General features: G+C 40.6%; 1 long non-coding RNA gene across 1 annotated transcript in view; it reads left to right on the top strand.

Annotated features, from left to right (window-relative positions):
• Window positions 1–818: 818 nt before the first annotated feature.
• LOC144771852 (uncharacterized) overlaps window positions 819–19,487 on the top strand; it is an 83,634-nt gene continuing 64,965 nt past the window's right edge. Inside the window, exon 1 of the long non-coding RNA XR_013599517.1 lies at window positions 819–2,485. This is a non-coding gene — a long non-coding RNA (uncharacterized LOC144771852). The remainder of the gene's footprint in view (window positions 2,486–19,487) is intronic.

The raw sequence follows: 19,487 nt of genomic DNA, 5'->3' as shown, positions 1-19,487 counted from the left end.
TCATAGATATGGTTGACTTGGGAATCAGAGAGTTAGCTTTGCGTAAACTGGAATCACGATATATAATTGACTTTCACTGCATGACCCCTAATGGTTTAAATTCAAGCGAGGAATTGGCAGTGCACCTCATTGAATGAAAATATTTATCATGTGAAGGTATCTGTGGTTTGTTTTCTAATTTTATTTTTTTTAATTTTTAGGTTAAATCTGGCAACAGTCTAATCATGGCAATTATTTGAATATACAGCGTTGATTTGGAAGGCTGAAATCATGAACTATGGCCCACTTGGGCAGGATTGGGTAGTTTGTACAATGGATTTCTTTGTATATAAGCCCACTTGGGCTTGGACGTTCTTATGAATTATATGTTGGGGCATACGGATGTTTCATTTTTAATACTGTTCAAAATGGGAGCACTTAATTTAATAGAAGGCGGACAACATTGGAATGTTTCTGATATCCTACGGTGTTTATATTGCTAACCATTGTGAGATACGAATTGCCACTTCTATCCATTAAGGAAAATATATGATTGACGTTCATTGTTTTAGCCAATGAAATTTTATGTCTGGTGGAGTTTGCGCATATATGCTAACTCTAATTAGATGATATTGTGAATTAATTCAATACAAAGTATAATATTGATGTATAATATGTATTAGTTCATATTGAGTTTGAATTGCTGTATGTACTTATGTTTATCAGCTCTTCGCAAAATGGCCGCTGTGATTATTGACTGTATCCACACATATTGGGTGAAAGTCCTATGTCAATTTCTGATGTAGGATAAATATGGGCACATAACATTACAACGGCTGAAACGTGATCAAGCCGTAAGGTGAAACAGGTTGTTTCCTGCCAATCAATTATCTTGCACACTAGCAACTGGAGGTGTCCGAGTACGTCTGTTTTCGGTAACAGAGTATTTTCTGTATATATATATATATATATCCAACAGAATTTCGTCCGCAGGAAGCATGGACCATCAACAGGGCGGTCACGGCGCATGGGGGCGGACAACCTCCATTCATATCCAACAGAACCTCCAATTCAAAGAACAAAGGCACGCCGGACCTGACTTCAAGATTTTGCTCGTACTTTAATTCCAACACAGAAACAGCTTTCTTCAAAAGTCCTTACGCGTTTCGGCTACATGGGTAGCCTTGTTCACAGGTGAGCTGTAGTTTTGAATTTGCGGCGTAGTTTCCTGTTTTATACGCCTACGTCAGACTACCACTTGGCTACGTACTTGGCTACGTAGTCACAACATACTCCAAATCCCAACATGCACTTTGAACACAAAAAGTCTCATATTTTTGTAAAGTCACTGGTAATGCTTTTCCGTTATTATTTCATTTAATTTGTGTTATCACAGTGACAAGTAAACTGTGCAGAGTCTGTTCAAAGTGTATTAAGTATGCTCAATATTCATTAAGCTGTCACTGTTTTCACAATTCCTGGCGGTACCTGGCAGTCCTGAAGTCCGTGCGTGAAGGACAAAAGTCATTCACCTTCCCTTGCCTCACGATGATCTCCAAAATATACCCGCTGGAAACTCCGTGCCTGACTGTTTAGAACAACGTGGGCGGGTCCCACTCCTTTCAACAAACAATCCAACAGAATTTCGTCCGCAGGAAGCATGGACCATCAACAGGGCGGTCACGGCGCATGGGGGCGGACAACCTCCATTCATATCCAACAGAACCTCCAATTCAAAGAACAAAGGCACGCCGGACCTGACTTCAGGATTTTGCTCGTACTTTAATTCCAACACAGAAACAGCTTTCTTCAAAAGTCCTTACGCGTTTCGGCTACATGGGTAGCCTGGTTCACAGGTGAGCTGTAGTTTTGAATTTGCGGCGTAGTTTCCTGTTTTATACGCCTACGTCAGACTACCACTTGGCTACGTAGTCATAACATACTCCAAATCCCAACATGCACTTTGAACACAAAAAGTCTCCTAATTTTGTAAAGTCACTGGTAATGCTTTTCCGTTATTATTTCATTTCATTTGTATTATCACAGTGACAAGTAAACTGTGCAGAGTCTGTTCAAAGTGTATTAAGTATGCTCAATATTCATTAAGCTGTCACTGTTTTCACAATTCCTGGCGGTATCTGGCAGTCCTGAAGTCCGTGCGTGAAGGACAAATGTCATTCACATTCCCTTGCCTCACGATGATCTCCAAAATATACCCGGCTGGAAACTCCGTGCCTGACTGTTTGGAACAACGTGGCCGGTCCCACTCCTTTCAACAAACAATCCAACAGAATTTCATCCGCAGGAAGCATGGACCATAAACAGGGCGGTCACGGCGCATGGGGGTGGACAACCTCCATTCATATCCAACAGAACTTCCAATTCAAAGAACAAAGGCACGCCGGACCTGACTTCAGGATTTTGCTCGTACTTTAATTCCAACACAGAAACAGCTTTCTTCAAAAGTCCTTATGCGTTTCAGCTACATGGGTAGCCTTGTTCACAGGTGAGCTGTAGTTTTGAATTTGCGGCGTAGTTTCCTGTTTTATACGCCTACGTCAGACTACCACTTGGCTACGTAGTCACAACATACTCCAAATCCCAACATGCACTTTGAACACAAAAAGTCTCATATTTTTGTAAAGTCACTGGTAATGCTATTCCGTTATTATTTCATTTCATTTGTGTTATCACAGTGACAAGTAAACTGTGCAGAGTCTGTTCAAAGTGTATTAAGTATGCTCAATATTCATTAAGCTGTCACTGTTTTCACAATTCCTGGCGGTACCTGGCAGTCCTGAAGTCCGTGCGTGAAGGACAAATGTCATTCACCTTCCCTTGCCTCACGATGATCTCCAGCCATTGCCATGTCATTTGATTTGTCATCAGTGATGTCACTGACCATGTCATGAATGATGTAATATGTGACATCATCAGCAGTGAATTGCGGGTGAGCGAAATATAGTTAGTACAGCTAACTATATAGGAGCAATTTCAATGGTTTTGTATGAGTGAAATGTCCAGCTAACTATAACACCCCTAAAACTTATAGTTTTTTCAGTGAATTTCAAAGGTTTTTTAAATGCTAATTCTTAACTATGTAAGGCCTGAAACCTATAGTTTTTTCAGTGAATTTGCAAGGTTTTTTAAATGCTAATTCCTAACTATATAAGGTCTGAAACCTATGTTTTTTTCAGTGAATTTCAAAGGTTTTTTTAATGCTAATTCCTAACTATATAAGACCTGAAAGCCCACCAGGAATCTCCAGTATGTGCCAGGGGACTGCATTGCAGAGAGGTGTAGTGAAGCCACGCCCCTTTTTACACCTCTCTGCAACGCAGCCCCCGTGCATGTTTGAAGAGGGGGAACTAATTCCCCTTGCATACTGGGGGCCCCTAGGGGCCAACTAGCCCACCTTGAACCTCCAGTATGCGCCAGGGGGCTGCATTGCAGAGGTGTAATGAGGCTATGCCCCTTGTTACACCTCTCTGCAACGCAGCCCCCTGGCGCGTTTGAGGAGGGGGAACTAATTCCCTTTGCATAGTGGGGTCCCTGGGAGCCAACTAGCCCACCAGGAGCCTCCAGTATACACCAGGGGGCTGCATTGCAGAGAGGTATAATGAGGCCACACCCTTTTTTATACCTCTCTGCAACGCAGCCCCCGTGCATGTTTGAAGAGGGGGAACTAATTCCCCTTGCATACTGGGGGTCCCTGGGGGCCAACTAGCCCACCTGGAACCTCCAGTATGCGCCAGGGGGCTGCATTGCACAGAGGTGTAATGAGGCTATGCCCCTTTTTACACCTCTCTGCAACGCAGGCCACTGGTGCGTTTGCAGAGGGGGGCTAATTCCCCTTGCATGCTGGGGGTCCCTGGGTCATATCTGCCCAAACGCCGATATTCCGAACGATTGAAAATGACTTTTCTTGAGAAACATTTGGATTTGGATTATTATGTCCTATACTTTGGAATTTTTGAAAGACTGACTTTGAGGATGCTATAAATTACTCAAGTCTGCCAGAATTGTGTGGGTAAAATTGATTCTGAACACTGGGAAAGATTCCTTGGAACAACCACTGTTTGCTTTCAAACGAGCAACTAGCCTAAGAGACAAGTTGATACACACCAGACCCCCACCAAGAGATATCCACCAAGTGGGCACACTATGGAATATGCCACCAGTGACAGGGCACCATCCGTGTGGAAATTGTGCTGCATGCCCACAGACTGAACACACGACATCTATCGACATAGGGACCAACCGTCGTTGGGAACAAAAGCGTTTTACAAATTGCAATAGTAGCAATTTGATTTACCTTATCACCTGTCCGTGCTTACTCAGGTACGTCGGAATGACTACTCGTACAATCAGAACCAGGATCTCCGAGCATAAGAGCACAATAAGGTGTAAAAAACAAGCGACCCGTCTGACGAACCACTATATCCAAGTGGGCCACAAACCTACAGATTTTGAATGGACGGTACTAGAACAACCTAACATCCCAGCGCATATCACCGATGTGTCCAAATACCTTTTTAAAATAAAACAAAAATGGGTGTACAAACGTAACTGTGATAAAGCGGGGCTGAATGAAGATATCCCCTGGATGACATTATAGAATCACTAACTCACGATGTGCCTTGATTGCTAGGAATGATCTCATGAATAATATATAAATCCTTCTCTCTATCGTTAAAGAATGTGTTATGTGCACTGATTTGGCGGAACAACCTTTGGCCACCTGCTGGTATCCTGACGATTTATAGATCTAAACAATATAAATATGTGGTTGTTCATCTATCACAGTGTACTGAATGATACACTTAGTGAGATCCCTGAATATGGAAATTATCTCTCTTGAAACTAATTACGAACTACATATCCCACAATGCACCATGATGTCTCTTATGAAATACTGTGGATTAGAGATCTCAGAGTCTACGTTTTACGTGTGGTGATACTACAGAACTTAACATTTATTATGGTAGCGTAATTATAAGTCTTGTAAATCTACCACAATTACGTGAAACGAACATGATATTATTTTATCCGTTTATGATCGATTTGGCAATTAATATGCTCTATGTGAACACGCTAACACCGTTCACATCGATATAGGCATTTTCATGAGAAAAATCTACATGTACGAGTGAACGTCGTACGATAGACTACATTTCCCATGAGTCGTGGTAGTTCAGTCAGTGCGCGTGTGTCCAATCACGCTCTTGCAAAAAAACGATAAGGAAGTTCCCTCCTCGAGCTGCAGTACCTCCCCAAACAGCCCGGCAGGCTGATAGGAGTACCGACGGAGAGGTAAGGGTGCATGGGCGAGAGACCTAGATTAACCCATTAACTGTATGCGTGCAGTTTGTATTATAAACGGCAATGTGTCCGAACGAGTGAGCTATTAAGCCTATGGAATGGATTTACTCCATGTTTGCGCAGAACGGACTTTAATTGCGTATTTGCGCAAAGCGCTTGGTCTCACTCTTCCGAAAGGAGAACTTCAACTAGAGTGACATAAAGAGTAACCAGTGAACCATGGGCTGAATTTTATAACTCGAAAGCCCAGTTCACAAATTGGGATCTGTAACGAGGTGGCCCCATCATATTCAATGTGATTTTTGCAATAGCATACCAGATCACGAATGGATTGTTGCTAAACTCATAAATAGGTATTCCACCTGTACCTAATGTGATAAGTAAAAAATAAAAAATAAAAAATAAAAAATGAAGAGTTTATAAACGACAATGAATAAGAGTTAGTCCAGTGAATGAGCAATTCAACATTAAAATAACCTGATTATTGAAAGACCTTGAGCCTCTGTAGTGAACAAGCAAGCATTCTACCGGGAGTGAGTCTGACGTTGTTTGGCGGTCAAGTGTTTCATCACGACTTTTTTACATTTTCTGCACTATAGAGCGGTGCTTCAATTTCCTGAGCTGTTTGCCAGGTGAGGCGAGGCATTTTCCCCTTACAAATTAAGGTGAGCCATTGATAACCTGTACAATGGATTGCATATTAAGGTCATTGGATTAAGATATGTTATGAATTATAATCTAGCAATGTCGATTGATAGCCCTTACTAATGAAGGTGTTATTTTATTTTCTATATTTTATTCCTTGTCTATGTGTGGGCATGCTGGCGAATTCACAATCGGACCTTATGATCCAAAGGAGGGAAAGTGGAAGTGAACAGGTGACATTTAGCATTTCTGTTCACATATGTCCTTTTGTATTTAATAATATTTTGTTCACGTAAGCAGTAGCAAGTGTGGCTCAATGGTTAGAGCAGGCAGACCTTGATGCAGAGCTCTGGCAAGGGACCAGGGTTCGATTCCCGCCTCGGTGGGTCTCCGGCTCATTAATTCCCCTGACTGGATATTCTCGCCTCAGTGTCTGTTCTGATCATGGGTCCCACTCTGCAACTCTGGGCAATAGCTTGCTTAGTCTCCACAACGGCCCCAAAAGCGCTGGGATGCCTGACTGCACCTGGGGGGTGCCCAGGAGTGGACATTTACCAGGAAAGCCAGGAAGGGTTCCTAAAGCGGTATACGGACATCGCTGGGACACCTCCGGTGGAGGTAGCTGTGCGCTTTACAAATTCCGACATTTACATTTACATTTTACTCTACTACTCACTCTCTACTACTCTCTACTACTCACTCTCTACTACTCTCTACTACTAATTCTACTACTCACTCTCTACTACTCACTCTACTACTCACTCTCTACTAGTCTCTACTACTCACTCTCTACTACTCTCTCTCTACTACTCTCTACTACTCACTCTACTACTCACTCTCTACTACTCTCTACTATTCTCTCTCTCTGCTACTCACTCTCTACTACTCTCTACTACTCACTCTCTACTACTTACTCTTTACTACTCTCTACTACTCACTCTCTACTGCTCTCTACTACTCACTCTACTACTTACTCTCTACTAGTCACTCTCTACTACTCACCCTCTACTTCACTCTACTACTCACTCTACTATTCACTCTACTACTCTCTACTACTCACTCTCTGCTACTCTCTCTACTGCTCTCTACTATTCTCTACTACTCACTCTCTACTCTCTATTACTCACTCTCTACTCTCTACCTCTCTACCTCCCTCTACTTCTCTCTCTACTAGTCTCTACCTCTCTACCTCTACCTCTCTACCTCTACCTCTCTACCTCTACACCTCAACCTCTCTCTACACGCACACATATACACATATATATATGCATATATATGCATATGCATTTATATATATGTATGTGTATATATACATACATATATAAACATATATAATCTGCATATCTATATACATGCAAATATAAATGCATGCATACATATACATATATGCATACATATGCATGTTATATACATGAAAGTTTTAAAAACACTAATAAAAGCAAAGCTAAAAAGCCACCTCATTACAAACAGAATGGCTTTAACTTAAACGAGGGCGAGATCTATTGCATTTTCAATGCTTGTTTACTTTGGTTCCATTAAGAAGGCATTCAGATGTGTCACACATTTGCCATAAATTCTGAATGTTAGCACTCTAGTGGCAAAATATACCCCCTCATTTTGTTCCTTTTTAAATTAAATGTTTTAAGAGTTACCACTTTATTCCAATCAGGATGGCTTCAGGTGTGCAATACCTTTGTAATAAGTAGGACTGTTAGCGCTCTAGTTGTTCTTTAGAACACTCTAGGAGGCTGCAGTAGAACACAAAGGAATCAACTGATAGTCTCTGTACTTGTTGGATGTACATGTTTTACTGAGAATGTCAGACTTCATTCTCCCATTATCTTTCTCCCATGACTGAGAAAGATAATGTGAATTTACAGAAAATATGCTTTCAGTTTAGCTTATAGATCCCCTTCCAAACAACTGTGGGAAAAGCATGAGATAATAGTTTTCTTTCAAACATGATTCATGATATCCCAGCAGAAGGCTTTTTCACATGGTAAAATCACCTTAGAACACACCACAATTCCTAAAATGAGTATGGTACCATCAACAAATGATTTATAATGTAACTAAAGTCCTAAAACCCTCTATTAACTACAATGCTTTTTAATGAGGTGCTATCATGCATATTGTGCCCAAGATGATTGCCAACACTTCTTGGTTGAAGTGCTCACAGCTAATCAGATCTCAAGATGAGATGTTTTGTTAGGCTCCGCCCAGATATATATGTGTTTTGAAGTTAATTTTCATAAAAACCACTGGAGCAATTTTCAACAAATATAGAAAAGGCACTTCTGCGTACCAGTCCCTACAATTTTGCAAAGTTTGGTGTAATTCCATTCAGCGGTTCGGGCTGTAGCCGTGTCTGAACGTCCTATGGAAATTAACATGGTGAAAACACGTTTTGCGACCCCCCTTTTTTCTCGGCCCCCGCTTGACGAATCCCCCCAAAACTTTAAGGGAAGGAGCAGAACTGAGCTGGCCAAAATTTTGGAAAATTTCACGCAATTTCCTCAATCGACGCCAAAGTTATTCCCAATAGAATGTTGTGGATTTCCTATGGAAACTAGGTCCTAACTATATATACCTACTGGCTATCGCCAGTAGGTAATATATATAGGAATATATATATATATATATATATTACACACATATATATATATATATATTCACTGAAAAAACCATAGGTTATAGACCATATATAGTTAGGAATTAGCATTTACAAAACCTTGAAAATTCACTGAAAAAACCATAGGTTATAGACCATATATAGTTAGGAATTAGCATTTACAAAACCTTGAAAATTCACTGAAAAAACCATAGGTTATAGACCATATATAGTTAGGAATTAGCATTTAAAAAACCTTATTTTACTCACACAAAACCATTGAAATTCCATATATAGTTAGTTGCACTAACTATATATCGCGCACCCGCAATCCACTGCTGATGATGTCACATATTACATCATTCATGACATGGTCAGTGACATCACTGATGACATCACTGATGACATCTCAAATGACATCACTGATGACATCACTGATGACATCATCCAGTGACTGTGTGTTTCTGTAAAGTTTAAATATGTTTTACATATTGAAGAATGAGTAGATGTAGAAGTGTCTGGATGAAGGATTTAGTAGGTGCGTGACTGACTGTATGAGTGAGTGATTAAATGTGTCTCACTGAGTGCATGGGTTAGTGACTAAACTGTCTTAATTTGTGCATCATTATGTCTGTTGTTCTGTAAACTGCTGCATGTGTTGATCAGTAGCTATATGAGTAACTATATGGGTTATTGATTGATTGCCCAAATATTTGTATGGGAGACTGAGTGTGTGTGTGGCTGGCTGGGAGGTGTGTGACTCTGTGCAGATCAATGTGTACTTGTATCAATGATTGTATAAGAGAGTAATTATGTGTTAGTATATGTTTCAAAATGTAAGGTGCTCTATGTTTAACTGTATAGATTAGAAAATGGAAGTGTGATTGATTCTTTACAGGACTGACTAGGTGTGTGAGTAACTCCATGGATGAGTGACAGAGTGTGAGAGTCTGTATAGGTGTATGAGTGCATATGATAGTGTTGTAAAGATGAGTGATTGTATGTATGAATGATTGTATGGGTAAATGAGTGAATGTGTGTGTAAACATAGGAATCACTGAGTGCGTATGTAGTAACTAGTATTGGTGTGTCAATGGTTTCAAAAATTATACTCTGTATTTAACACTGGGTGTAACAGAGGTTATATTAAAGTGTGAAGAGATGCATTGTATTGTCACATGAATGATATCATCAGTGATGTGGTCATTGATGTCAAATGAGATGTCATCAGTGATGTCATCAGTGATGTCATTTGAGATGTCATCAGTGATGTCATCAGTGATGTCACTGACCATGTCATGAATGATGTAATATGTGACATCATCAGCAGTGGATTGCGGGTGCGCGATATATAGTTAGTGCAACTAACTATATATGGAATTTCAATGGTTTTGTGTGAGTAAAATAAGGTTTTTTAAATGCTAATTCCTAACTATATATGGTCTATAACCTATGGTTTTTTCAGTGAATTTTCAAGGTTTTGTAAATGCTAATTCCTAACTATATATGGTCTATAACCTATGGTTTTTTCAGTGAATTTTCAAGGTTTTGTAAATGCTAATTCCTAACTATATATGGTCTATAACCTATGGTTTTTTCAGTGAATTTCAATGGTTTTTTAATAGCAAATATCATAAGCTGTCGAATGTCAAGTACGTGGTAAGAATTTTTTTTTTCGTGTTTATGCACACTGATCTGCTTTGATTGCTGCCCCCCACCCCTCATTTCTATTAGGAGTACTCTCTCTTTGCAGATAGTGAAGGGTAGTTAACGCAGCCCTTTCCCCCTTTGTAATCCGTCGTGCCTGCTTCTCTCTCCATTTGATTGATTGTTCTCTTTGGTTCATTCTCTATTTACAAACAAGCACAGAGTCGCAATACTCTGTTTAGTCTTTGCAGATAGCGAAAAATCGTGTAAAAAAACAAAAGGAATCGAGCAAAATCAGTAGGCCACTAATGGGATCTCTTTTGACCTCGCTAAAATAGAAACATTAGGAACAACCTGTTGAAAATAGCAATGCGTATGTATATAAGCGGCGTTCATTTGTGTTCACAGTACCCCTTGTTGATTGTTTCAATCGAGCATTGAATTGTTCGAAGTTAATTCTCTTAACGATCTTCTCTACCTGCAAACGAGGAAGAATAGGAATATTCTATCTCCCTTTGCAGATAGTGAAGGGTAGGTAACGCAAGCCTTTAACACGTCGTACCTATTTCATTCCTCATTGATTGATTGATTGTCCGAACATTGACTGTTTGGGAATTAGTTCTTTTTGGAGGTATTCCCTGTTTGCAAATAAACGTAGGAAAATCTTTGCAAGTAGTGAAAGGGTACGTAATGCGGACCGTTCTCCCCCGTTGTAATCTGTCATGCCTATCTACTCCCCACTGATTGATGCACCTTTTTCACCCGGACCATTTACTAGAGATACGTCATCTGGCCCGACCAGAGAGCACCCCTAGTGAAAAGGACATATGCAATAATAACGAAGTGATCACTGTATCCTGTTAACAGAAACTTTACCATGAAACAACCTGGAAAGAAAAAAATAGGAAAACGAAAATCAGTAGGCCACTGATGAACATGAACTTTTATTAAACAACGAACAAAGAAACGATAACATAACGTAATGATAAAACCTATTAATGTCCTAGAAACAAGAAAACGTTAAAATATGCCAGTGGTGAGAGACCAGAAAAACAGTAAGAGAAACCAAATCACCCCTCGCTGTCCCACCGCCTGCCACGCCAAAAAAATCGATAGACTAGGGAAAATGCAAGTCAGTAGAACATCCACCCCCACTCTGGAAACTTCCAAGGTGGGGCAGGGTTCCGGCTACGCCCAGCCGGGAGCAGCCCATATAAGGCAGGTCCTGCTGCCACGCCTCGGCCAGGAGATCCTAACGTAGGGTGTAGCCGAAGGAGAGGCCGAGGCCAGCGGGACCCGGCCAGGGGATTGCCTTTACAACGCTGAACAGTTGCAGGGGGGGGGAATGTCTCCTCGACCCTCCCCTCTCTCTCCCAGTCCGGCCGCGGTGGCCCTTGAGAGTTGCAGGTAGTCCCGCCACATGCTCTTCCGGTCCGACCACCAACGGTCGGGGGGCCGAGGCCGACGGGATCCGGCTGCAGCCGATAAACCAAGAAACCCGTTCATGGGGCCAGAGCCAGGGGCGTCCGGCCGACATCCACCGGAAGCCCGGCCCGAAGACGGACGGGACACTTCTTTGTTTTATAATGGCTGCGACAACACTGGGGGGGGATGTCTTGCACATGCCTCCGACCCCCCCCTCGTCCTCATCGCCTGGTCCGGCCATAACAAATCTCAAGCGAGACGCCGTGGGGTGCACTGGGAGGGAGAGACGGTGCGAACAGGCCTCTCCCGCCTCCCCAGGTGGAGACTTCCCAGCTGCACCCTCAGCGCTCCAGGCGGTGGCATCCTAACAACTACAGTGCTGCACAGTTTCGGAACGACCTAGATAACGGTTCTTCCACTGTGGCCATGCTGCAACGTCTCGCCCGGCAGGGTGGAGCCCGTCCGCTCATGTGACCCCGCGATCGCCGGTAGCTGCCGAACTCTCAAAATGGCGGTCGACCTGGCAAGAGCGGGCCCAACATAAAGAAATGGCCCGGTCACTGGTTGACTCCACCACCGTAGTCCTCCACGACCTTGAAGATTCTAGAGGAGCCGCGGGAGTCTCCGACCCCCGATGGGGAATGACTGCCATGATCGCCCGTGGAGTGACGAAACTGTATCCGCGGGACGTCGGCGCTCCCATGCTGGCGCCAGCCTCACTTTGAATTACTACAATCCTGCAGACCTCACTTCCGGTGAAAGCACAGTGTGACCCGGTAGGAAAAATTATTGCACCCCCTCCCCTTTTTGACTGATAGTTCAAACCACCGATCCTTTCCTTTGCCCTTTTAACGGAACTTTGGACTGCCTCCCCCTGTTTTACATTTTCTAGAGAAAACAAAACATTAACCACTACATTAGCATAGCAGTTGACACCAGAACTGTTTTCAAATTGAAAACCAACAACATCTTCAACAGAATCCTTTTTGTTTCTGCTGTGACCCTGCTACAGCACAGGCATTGTCCCCAGCAGTAATTCTGCAATGCCGGTAAGAATAGCTGTGGTGCCTACTGGACTCACTCACCCCCGCGGCGCCCCACGCCGTTTTTTGCTGGGCGGCAACTTACTAGACATCACTTTCGTGCCATCTAGATTTCAGCGCGTTCTGCTGCCTTGGAACTATTCGCACAACAGACCGCTACTGACAAGAATATTTCATTATTGGTGCTGTCAATTTCAATAAATCTATTGGATAATTAAAAAGAAATTGCCACGGTCTCTTCGTTGTTTAAATGTTTTTACTGTTTTTGTTTTGTTGTATATATTTATATGTTATTAAAGTTTTATATTCCTACTACTTTGTTGGAGTGCTATATATTTTTAATGTGACACATAATTGTAAAAACTTTGATGTACAAAGAGTCATTCCTGGAATCTTCCGCTTCAGGCTCGGTCCCCTCCCCAATCACAATACAGGATGGTTTTCAGATAGTAGGAACACGTGTGGTGTGACGGATCTCATCGAGTGTGGGCCTTGATCTACTATAACTCCTTTGAAGAGGGGTGATTCTTTACAGCTGGGGCCATAAACTACATCTGCAGGGCTAGCTGATAGCCTGGACAATCGGACACAGAGAAAGAGGAGTGTCAGAGGGTGCGGTAGTGAATAGGGCGAAAGGGAGGTGTCGGGCGGGCACAGAGTGTGATTCTCAGGGAAGAGCAGCGCAGATGGGGGGAGGTTTATTGCCCATGCATAAGACAGAGAGCGGTGGTGACCAGTGCCTGGGGGAGATGCTTACGAGGGTGAGGAGCCATGCTACGAATCGACAGCGTGCAGAGAGTGGGTCTGGTCAAGACATCTAAAATGGCTGCCGTGCACGACAAAAGTGTGGCATTTCAAAAAAGGCAAGATGGCGCAGACAATGTTTTTCAACACTTCCTCATTTCCTTCGAATCGAACGTTAACAGACGTTGGGGCATATTACCAAAGTTAAGCGATATTTATCGCTAACGATGCTTACCAACCAATTTTTTACCACTAAGCATCGTCAGAAATTATCGAAGATAAACCTTACTATTATCAAGGTTTATCGCAAATGCGATAATAAACGGCCGCAATGCATGAATATCGCTAAAAACTCAGCGATATTCATGCATTACCGAGCTAATACTCTTAGCCATGTTATCCACCTCCCATTGGATAACATGGCTAAGAACTGCTCAGGGCAGGTGTTACTTTTTGGAGATATTCGCGCTTAGCGCGAATATCTCCAAAAGTTGGTAATAGGAGATAGATATCTTGCATGTTGTAATGCAAGTTATTGTGGTATATGGAACTCATACCATAATCTCTCAGGAAAGCAGAAACTGATCCTTTTGGGACCGCCTAAAAAGGCCTAGGGGGTGAGGAGTACTCTACTTTGCCCCCTTTTCACGTTCCGAACTATTTTATTTTACTCTCTTCTGTAATTACACAAAATACCAGCGATAAGATGCATCGGAGACACACAGTGAGAGAAAGGAGGCCGGAGATGAAGAAGACATGTCAAATACACATTGGAGATAATATAGTGGCAGAAGGGAAGTAAATATGAGTAAACTTACCATGTAACATAAAAATGTTGCACTCTATACTATAAGTCTCATTTTATACTACAATCACTTCGCTACAACCTCATAAATTAAAAATAAAAATGAATAATGTCTCAAACAATTTTTGATTTCTAAATATAAATTTATTCTTCAGAATTTTCTAAATTTGAAAGAACTAGTAACATGTCCTCATCAGCAATGTACTCATTAAAAGTCTCCAATGATGATTCTTGTAACTCTATGGTCTCCAAACACTCGATAAATTCGCCATCAAGAGATTGATCAAAAAAATCATTCAAGTCATCTCCTCCTTGTGACAATATTTCATTATTGGTGCTGTCAATTTCAATCAATGTAGTGGAATCATTCAAGTCATCTCTTCGTGACAATATTTCATTATTGGTGCTCTCAATTTCAATCAATGTAGTGGAATCATTCAAGTCATCTCCTCCTTGTGACAATATTTCATTATTGGTGCTGTCCATTTCAATCCATCTAATGGAATCATACAAGCCATCTCCTCCTTGTGACAATATTTCATTATTGGTGCTCTCAATTTCAATCAATGTAGTGGAATCATTCAAGTCATCTCCTTGTGACAATATTTCATTCTTGGTGCTGTCCATTTCAATCAATCTAATGGAATCATACAAGTCATGTCCTCCTTGTGACAATATTTCATTATTGGTGCTCTCAATTTCAATCAATGTGTTGGACAATTCAAAAGAAATTGCCACGGTCTCTTCATTGTGAGCCATTTTATTTTGAAATTGCTTGCTGTAAATTGCAGAAAAAAATAATCACTTTCATTTATCGTCTTTAGTAATACATAATATAAAACTAACTTTATCAAGTATTTAGTATAACAGAAGGACTGCAAATAAATAACAGAAAACATTTTTCAAATTATCTTCAAGTGTACAACATAGTTCCCCATACAAATTAACAACTCACCTTTTTAAAAGTAGCAGAAGTGTTAGTACTGTGTAAATCAAACACCAGAAATTCACCACCAAAAATTCCTCACAAATGTACCTCAGACAGTAGTATCACAAAATGGCTGTGGTTTCCTCTCATTTGACATATATACATAACCAATTAACTTTCATCACACACAAATACAAAACCAAAGTAACATTTTAATTGGTTCTAAATTTCAACACTTTCAAATGTGTTTTCCCCATGCAATTTTCCATAGGACATTTACATACGTCTACAGCCTGAATGGCTGAACGGAATTACACCAAACTTGGCAAAATGGTACATCAAACCTAAGAGGTCAGGAAGGATCTACTATGCCCCCTTATGGTCATTTCCCCCTTCGCTTTGGCCTCCTCTTGTCTCTCAATCCTACCGAGGGACAAGATGGCGGCCGCTACGGACTGTTTGGAATGTTGACAGACGCCGGAGAACCAATCAGCTTCGCAAAGCTCCGTAACGCGAAAAGTACGCGAAGCGGAGCGCTGTTACAGATATATATCTTTTTTTCAACGTTAATTTCTCAAAATCCACTGGAGCACATATATTGAGACCTAGCAAAGGCACATCGGGCTACCAGTCCCTAATATTTTGCCAAGTTTCGTGCAAATCCATTCAGCCGTTCGATTATTATTATTTTGTTTTTTTTTTGCCCCGCGGGGCCCTTTTAAAACCTCCACATCAAACCTAGGGGGTCAGCGAGGATCTACTATGCCCCCTTATAGTTATTTCCCCCTTTGTTTTGACCTCCTCTTGTCTCTCGATCCTACCGAGAGACAAGATGGCGGCCGCTACGGACTGTTTGGAATGTTGACAGACGCCGGAGAACCAATCAGCTTCGCTTCACAAAGCTCCGTTGCGCGAAAAGTCCGCGAACCAGAGCGCTAACCGGTCCGCTGTTACAGATATATATCTTTTTTTAAACGTTAATTTCTCAAAATCCACTGGAGCACATATATTGAGACCTACAAAAGGCACATCGGGCTACCAGTCCCTACAATTTTGCCAAGTTTCGTGCAAATCCATTCAGCCGTTCGGGCTAAAAGTGAGGCCAACCGCCCTATGGAAAACTCAATGTTAAAAACACGTTTTGGGACCCCCCTTTTTTCTCGGCCCCCACTGGACGAACCCCCCCCAAATTTTCAAGGGCTGCTCAGAAACAAAATGTGCCATTTTCCTGAAAATTTCAGCCAATTCCGTCCACAAACGCCAAAGTTATTAGACATAGAATTTTCAAAAAACCCATAGAGAAAAAATCCTAACTATATATACCTACTGGCGACCGCCAGTAGGTAATATATATATGTATGTATATATGTATGTGTATATATATATATGTATGTATATATATATATATATATATATGTGTATATATATATATAGTTTTGTTGTATAGGTATTATTACATTGGCTTTATTGTATGCTAAATTACTCAATTTTGTAAGTTTATACAGTACTGTAGTTGATATTTTTGTATTTTCCACTTAGTATACAAGAAGTCAAGATTAGGATTTTAAATACTTTTTAACAATATTTTTGTATCCCTATATTTTTATGATCTATATTGTGTCTAAGAAGCCATTTAGCTCAACTATTTTGTATAAAAATGGATTACATAGACACTTTTTATGAATTTTATTACTATGATAGGGCAATCAATGTTTGTGTTTAGATTTGTTTTGCCAAATCAGGCATGACAATCTTGAAAATAATGGCATATGGCTGCAAAATTACTTTATACTAGTTGTAAGGTATACTATACCCCTCACAAGGATAGCTAAAGTTAATAGGACCTAGATCTATTTATTTGACCAAGAACATGTGTTCTGAGATGTTCAAGGTGGTGTCAATTACAATTTGGAAACAATTTCACCCTTTTGCTGGTACAATAGCCTAATTAATAAGGCTATTAATGGTGTTTATAATGGTAGTGTGCAATTTATATATAAAATGATTCAATTTCATAAAGTACAAAATATGGAGTGTTGGAGTTGATTTTAAAACCCAAAGGATTAGTCCAAAAGTAAGAAGAGAAGGACAGTTATAAATAATAGGACATTTTATTTCTATTTAGATTTAAATTGATGTATGTTTTCTAGATCTGTATCTGAAATTATAGTTATTTTTTAAGTTATAAAATACAAAACAAGAGAAGGAAAATTAACATTGTCAAAAAAAAGACATAAATGCTGCATTTGCAATACAATTTTGTTCAAAAGAACAAACCATATGCAGGCATTTGCTTGTTTGAAAATGTTTTAAGGGACCATGTTTGCTAGCTTGAAGAAGTTTTAGACAAAGCTTGTACTTACTTGAGAAAACAAATAGCCCAATGCCAAAATGTTGATTTTTGTTTACCTTTTCTCAGATGATTTAAAGATGTCCAGAATCATATTGCTACAAATCTGGATTCTGTGATTTTAACAGCATTAAGGTTGAATAGTAGATACAGAACTTTCTAATGCTGTATTTGGAAATTAAGGTTCTCCTTTAGAGTTTGGTGAATGCGGTGCCTCTGCCATAAATGTGGCAGAGTCCCCTTCTGCAAAAATTGCTGACTTTGTTTAGAGAGTTTTTTTTCATAGAAACAAAATAGTTTCCTGAATGGCCTCATGAAGCATGGTGGCTACTAAGCAAATTTTCAGAGAAATAAAGATCTCTACAAGGAAGTGGCGATCTCTAAATATGGCAGGCAGTAGTCTGGTAGGGCAGTAAAGGTTATTACCTCCACTTGCCTGGTGGTTGGTGTTCTACATGCCAAATTTTAAACAGACCCTAAGACTTCTTGAAGCAATATATCCCTACAAGTAGTGACCTGTTTATAGATAAACTGGGGTGCATGAAAATATATAGCTTAGATTTACCTTTTTGCAAGATCTTGAATCTTCAGCATATTTTGAATATTGCACATTCCGTTTCATTTTGTGTGTTGTTTTAGAATATCATTTGCAGGAAGTCGGGACGTGCACTTGCAGTGTATGATGTTACATGGTGCTGTATTGCGAACTGCACTGCAGCATGGTGTAAATTGTGAAATGGAGTTATGTGGTGCTGGATGACGTTGTACTGTGTGGTGTGGAACTTGGTATGCTGTGCCATGGTATGGTGTGTTGTATGATCTATGCAATTTAGTTTGGAATAATGGGGTGGTTAGGTCAAATGTGTTATTGTGAACTACATTGTACATTGTTGACGGTGTTATATGATGAGGTTTTGTGAGATGTGGTACAGTGTGCTATTGTGTAATGTGTAATGTGATGTGGTATAATTTGATGTGATGTGATGTGGCATAGACTAGTGTGGTGTTGAGCTGACATTTGTAGTGTGGTAAGGATTAGGGATGCACAGTGTAGTATGGTGTACATTATGAGTAAAATAATGCAATGTGCCATGTATAATATTATATGATGTGGTGTTGGGTAATGTGATGTAGGGTTGAATTATGTGAGATGGTGTTATTTGTTTTTATGTGTTACTATATTGTGCAAAATAGCACAATACAGTGTAATATGATATTTGATACTACGATGTCGTGTTTTAAGGTCAACAATGAAATGTTGTTGTGTCATTATGTATGTATGCCCTGATGGATGATCTGATGATGTAAGATGTACAGATTATGTCACATATTGTTATTTGGTAGATTGTAATAACTAATAAACACAAAGTACCAAAGGGTCTACAGAGATTACCTGGAGTGAAAGAACCACCCAATGTGCACACTACGTCTATCGTAATCTCCTAGATGGGTCACCTAACCTCAAAAGGAGAGGGACTGGTCAAGAAGATACCCATCAGTCACCACACGGATTCGCCCTTTATCATTTGGGATTCTTATTTTGACCCAAAGGTGGAACTCCTGTCCCTGCAGAATGAGGAAGAGATGGAAATGACCCTCATCTGCTTGGCTAGATGTTGATGGAATCCTACCAATCTAAGTGTGAGGGTGACTAAAGTTGCAGTGCAAATAAATCAAATGTGAGAGAAAAAAGTGTGTTTAAAATTGGGTGAGGGAGCCCTAAAATAAGGTTTGACCTTATTCTTCACACCTGGGCAGCAATATTCATAGGCTGCCTATGATCTTTTAACATTGGTGGAGTGAGTCACACCAGAATAAAAATAGTTTTAGGGCTCCCTCACCGAATTTTAAACACACTTTTTTCTCTCACATTTGATTTATTTGCACTTCAACTTTAGTCATCCTCACACTTAGATTGGTAGGATTCCCTCAACATCTAGCCAAGCAGATGAGGGTAATTTCCATCTCTTCCTCATTCTGCAGGGACA

This window comes from Lissotriton helveticus, chromosome 8 (assembly GCF_964261635.1).
Source record: "Lissotriton helveticus chromosome 8, aLisHel1.1, whole genome shotgun sequence".
Lineage (NCBI taxonomy): Eukaryota > Metazoa > Chordata > Amphibia > Caudata > Salamandridae > Lissotriton > Lissotriton helveticus.
Note: the sequence above shows the minus strand (reverse complement) of the source record. Positions and strands in the feature narration are given on the sequence as shown.